Below are 5607 nucleotides of genomic sequence, written 5' to 3' on the forward strand. Positions count from 1 at the left end.
CTTGTTCTTCTTCTTTATCTCTCTCACTCTACCTCTTGCACACATGAAGGCATTGAGATAGGTGTTGAGCTTTCCATAGCTCCTTCTCTCATTACTCTCTACCTAGCATAAGGAAAGCTCCACTCGGGTGACACAAGCGGTGGGGAAGTGAGCCCCTAGTGGCTTCACATCGAGGAGTTAACCCTCTTAGGGTTGGCTAAGTGAATGTTCCTAAACCGACCCTTGCATCTTGTCTTTTCTCTTCTCTTTCTTCTTCCCTCATGTAAGGAGAATGCTTAGTTAGGTGAACATCTTTGGCGCCACTGCTGGGGATAGCACTTAGCTTAGGGTCCTTCACATTCTCTTCTTAAGCTAGAGACTTATCTTGCCCAAATGGAATACAAATCCACTGGTTGTAGAAGTTTGGTAAGAGTTGCTTGGTTGATTTGTGTTCTTTTTGTTTTTCTTGGAACAATAGAGTTGCAATGGAGCATTGGGAGCAATAGAAGCTTCGTAGGCTACATCAAAGGCAGAAGCTACAAGTAAGTGCCCTAATTTAACCCTTGATTCCATTGATTTTTTGTTTTTCCTACATGTCAGCTTAATCACATCATTAATCCTAGAATATTAAGTTAAGCTAGGCATTCCTTGCATCATTAGGTAGCTTGGGACTTGTCACGTAGGCTATAATGCCTGTGACCGACGGCAAACCGGATGGCCATGTCCGGGGTTCAGTGGGAGAGGATGCCCATGCGGAGTCATGGGCGGCCAGGCTAGTGTGGACGGCAAGCCACACACTATATAGCCTGGGGGATGAGGGGCAATCCTCATTCTTCCTCTATGGCTGGGTGGTGACCGTCCCATCTCGTGGTAACGCCCGTAGTGGCGTTATTTACGGATATTTAACACTCTAACACTGGTATCAGAGCGTGGTTCGAGGGGATCGTGAGAGTCCGCGCGTGAACGGGGGACACTCGATGGTTTTCATCCACAATCTTCTCACCCTTATCTCCACAAGGGAGTGTGTGTAGGGAGGAAAAAAAACACACGTTTTGAAGGGAAGAACTTTTCTCTCTCTCTCTCTCACTCTCTCTCCCCGTCACACACAGGAAGCAGCATCGCAGGTAAGCAAAAATTTTTTTTGTTTTTTTTTGTTTTCTGCGTTGAATGGCTGCGAAAAATTCTGCGTTGAACAAATGGTTCAATTTGTGTGGAAGGGGGGGCGCAAGCCTGGGAAACACACGCTGTGTGTGGGGGTGGGGCGGCGAAAACACGTAGCTAAAACTCTGCGTGGGGGGGCAAAGCAACAGCCCCACCGGGACGACCTTTCCCCACAACCGTGTGGAAGAGCCTGGGGGAGGCTTGCCTTGCAAAAAACAAAGGCATAGATCAACGAAAACCACTGTTCATTTTTGCCGGTGCTGGTGCTGCCGCCTGGACATTCCGCGTGAGCTTTGGACATCGTGTGTAGGGGGGCGAATGCCAACCTGGCGACCTGTGTAGAGACCGGGGGGTAGGCGCCTTTGCCTATGTGACCCAGCCAGCCAGGCCGGCCCAGCGGGCCGACGGCCAGCCAGCCAGGCTAGCCATGGGCGGCCAGCACAACAAGCGGCGGCGCCGGCCAGCCAACGGCGACCGGCGGCCAAGGGCCACAACGGCCAGCAAACGCCAGCCAACCCACCAGCGGCCAGAGAAAGAAAAAATAAAATAAAATAAAATAAATCATTTATTTTTTAAAAAATTTATTCTCTCGATCATTTAAATTTTTGTTATGAGTTGCAGGCATTTTTCTCGTGGATCGGAGCATCCCGGAAGCGTCCTTGTAGAGGCTCGCAACGCAACACAAATCGACAGGCGACCGTAAAGGGGGGTGACTATTATTCTCTCTCCACCACTGCTCATTTTTATTAGCGTTTTTTTAAGTAATTTCCGAGTTCTCGCATTATTTTTTTTGCAAGAATTAAAAATGTCTGCTAGGCATAGTGTGTCTCCACCGCCTTCTACTTCTCTAGGTTTTTCTAGTCTCTTGTCCTCGGTCTCGCGGGTTTGACCCTGACCGAATTGTCAGGCCGTACACGCCCGACCATCGTTCGGTCCTCCGGAGCGCGCTTATCGATCACTCGTGATCCGCTAGCGCCCTCCTCGTCTATTGACCCCGTCTTAGGACCCAGCGAGCCCGCAGAGCGGCCGCATTGGCTGATGACCCCTTTCTGCCGATGAGCCAGAGGACATGAATACTGACGTCGCCGAGGGGACCGAGGAGGACCTCTTGGATTATGACGACGACGACTATGACCTATTGGACCCTGCTGATGTCCTGACAGAGACGGAGCTCTCTAGTGGACTGTTTAAATATCTTAATGCCAAATTAAACACTATGGGTAAAGTCCAGGCTGATTTAGTCACGATGCTACAGAGCATCTCCACACGGTTAGATGCACTGACATCTGCCTCGGCTAGTACTCCGACTCCTCGTGGTAGCCGAGCTCCTACAGCACGGGTGAGCGTAGCCTCGCCAGTGGTTGCAGGAGTACAGGGGCCGATGCGCCTGCGGGGCCGTCCGTAGCGACAGCTTCGTCGTTGTTAAAAGACTTAAAGCCGCCTAGTTTTGGTGGCGAGGAAAAGGAGAGAAACAAGGACTCAGTCAATATGTTTCTAGCGAAGTGGTCAGATTTGCACGCACTGCGAGCGACAGCAGCCTAGCCGTATACATCCCGTAGAGGCTAGCCTCTCATTAACCGGCAAAGCGTACAAGTGGTGGATGAGTTTGACAACTCGCCCTGCCACTTGGACGGAATTTGAAACAATGTTTCGAAAAGAATTTTTGCCTATTAATGAGGCAGAGAGAAGCTGGGAGTTATGGGACAAGTGCTCGATGGAGAACAAATCCCTAACTCAGTACATCTCAAACTACAAGGAGATAGTACTCAAGCTAAAGGGAATCGATGCATTCCAGACATTGTGAGGCTTTAAGAGAGGCCTCAAAGATGATTACCTTGAGTACGTAGAACCCCTACAGCCTAAAGACTTAGCAGAGGCAATTCAATATGCACAGATATTCGATGACATCAAGCGCCATAGTGCGCGTGGTGGTTTTAGCAGGGCCGAGGGTAGTGAAAAGAGGAGGTCAAGCCTCAAAAGAAAAGGGTTCCGCAGTGACAAACAAGGGGATAGGACGGACCAGGAAGGACAGGGTGGTCATTGGTCTAAAAAACCACGACCATCTAGGAAGAAAAGAGACACCGAAAACCAAAAGAAAGAGCAATATATTAAAGCGCGAAAGGAAAATCGCTGCTTTAATTGCAATGAAGTAGGACACACGAAGGCTGAGTGTCCAAAGCCTAAAGCCAGCACGAGTGGCAACGAGCCCAAAAAAGATGGTAAATCTTCTAGGCAGTTGCATACAGTGCAGAGACTCCCTCTCAGTTCCGCAGAGTTCAGAGAGGTGACAGTGTGTCATTGTGATGAGCATCACGCTTGTTCAGTGACACCAGCGATGTGGCAGCCTACTGTAGGTCCGCATGACATGGTGCGCATGTATGGCACCATAGGTGGCCGTAGAGTCACAGTTTTTATTGATGATGGAGCTAGCCACAACTTCTTGAACTAGTCGTTAGTCAAGAAGTTGGGATTGACTGAGACCCGGAGTGATCATGAGTATACTGTTGGCCTAGCCAACGGATATGACAAAATGGTATGGAATACCGTAGTATTGGGGGTCCCATTATCTATGCAGGACTACGAGACTCCGCTTGACTTTCAGGTCATGCACTTAGCCAGAGCAGACGTATATCTAGGCAGGGAGTGGCTGTATGGCTTGGGCCCTAGTCTGGGCCCTAGTCTAGCTCGGAATTACTTACATAATACGCTATGTTTTGAGCATGGAGGTAGAGTCATCACCCTGCAGGGCGACCGTACTGTCCCTGCCACACCACTTATTTCCTCCATGGAGCTGTGTACAGCGGTCCACAGAGACCAGATAGCAGAGGTATATGCTTGTTACCCTCTTTTGAATTCTGTTTTCGTAGATGAAACGATAAATGATGTTTGCGTAGACAAACAAGAAAAACAAAATAACCTTGGACGAGACCCACTGTTTGAAAACCCTGTTTGGCATGCATGTGATTCAAACAAGAAAAAATCCAAGGTGAATGAGACATTAAAGAAAAAGTACGTAGATACTTTAACGAATTTACTAGAGGAATTTCAGGATGTTTTTCCTGATGATTTACCAGATGGTTTACCACCATCTAGAGAAGTAGACCATGGCATCGAAGTTATGCCAGGATCAAAACCTATAAGCAAACCTGCTTATAGATTAAGCCACTCCGCCGAGGCACAGGAGGTGGAAAAACAATTAACGGAATATTTGAACAAAGGCTTTATTCGGCCTAGTTCAAGTCCGTGGGCATCACCTATTCTTCCGGTAAAGAAGAAAGACGGATCTATGCGGATGTGCATAGACTATAGGGCTCTTAATCAGATAACGATTAAGAACAAGTATCCGATGCCACGCATGGATGAGTTGTTTGATCAACTCTATGGATCGAGATACTTCATAAAAATAGACCTGAGATCTGGGTATCATCAGGTTAGAATAAAAGCAGAAGATGTTGCGAAGACAGCATTTCGGACCCGTTTCGGGCATTTTGAGTTTTTGGTTATGCCATTTGGGCTAACCAATGCTCCAGCGACGTTTATGATGCTAATGGTCAGTATTTTACGTCCATATCTGGGAAAATTCGTAGTAGTTTTCCTGGATGATATTCTTGTGTACAGTAAGACACAGAAAGAACACATAGAGCATTTGCGTCTAGTGTTCGAGTTGTTGCGAGAGCACAAACTATTTGCAAAGAAGAGCAAATGTGAATTTTTTGAAACAGAAATTCACTATCTTGGCCATATTATATTCGCCGATGGTACGCGGATGGAGCCAGAAAAAGTAGAGGCTATTCTTAAATGGCCAGCGCCGAAGAATCTCGAGGAACTGCAGATTTTTCTTGGCATGTCGGGGTTCTACCGACATTATGTGAAGGACTACGCGAAGATCGCAGTCCCGGTGACTGACCAGTTTACGGTCAAAAACTAAAAACATTAGTTGGGGGGACGCCCAACAGAAGAGCTTTGATAAGCTTAAGGTGACCGTAGCAGCTACACCTGTTTTGACTATTGTGGATCCAAATGAGCCGTTTGTTTTGGAAACAGACACTAGTAATGAGGCCATTGGGGCCATACTTATGCAAAGGGGACGCCCAATTGCATTTGAGAGTAAAAAGTTAGATCGTGCGCAGCGTAACTACTCGGCTTACGAGCGAGAGTTACTAGCGATAGTTCATGCACTGAAAAAGTGGAGACACTATTTATATGGTGCTACTTTTGAGGTCCAGACGGACCATGAAAGTCTGAAATGGCTTTCAAGTCAAAATGAACTGAAGGGTAGAAAAGCTCGGTGGGCGGAGATTCTACAGGAGTTTGACCTTCAGATACGTTACCAGAAAGGTAAGTATAACGTGGTGGCAGATGCACTTAGTCGCATGCCACAGATTAATAAACTTAGTTTCACAGTCTTCAAGAATGATTTCTTGGAGTCCCTATGTGGTTTATGTGAGCATGATCCATCTTTTACAG

The sequence above is a fragment of the Cibotium barometz genome, chromosome 49 (genome assembly GCF_041138505.1).
Source record: "Cibotium barometz isolate CiBa-2024 chromosome 49, ASM4113850v1, whole genome shotgun sequence".
NCBI classification, from domain to species: domain Eukaryota; kingdom Viridiplantae; phylum Streptophyta; class Polypodiopsida; order Cyatheales; family Cibotiaceae; genus Cibotium; species Cibotium barometz.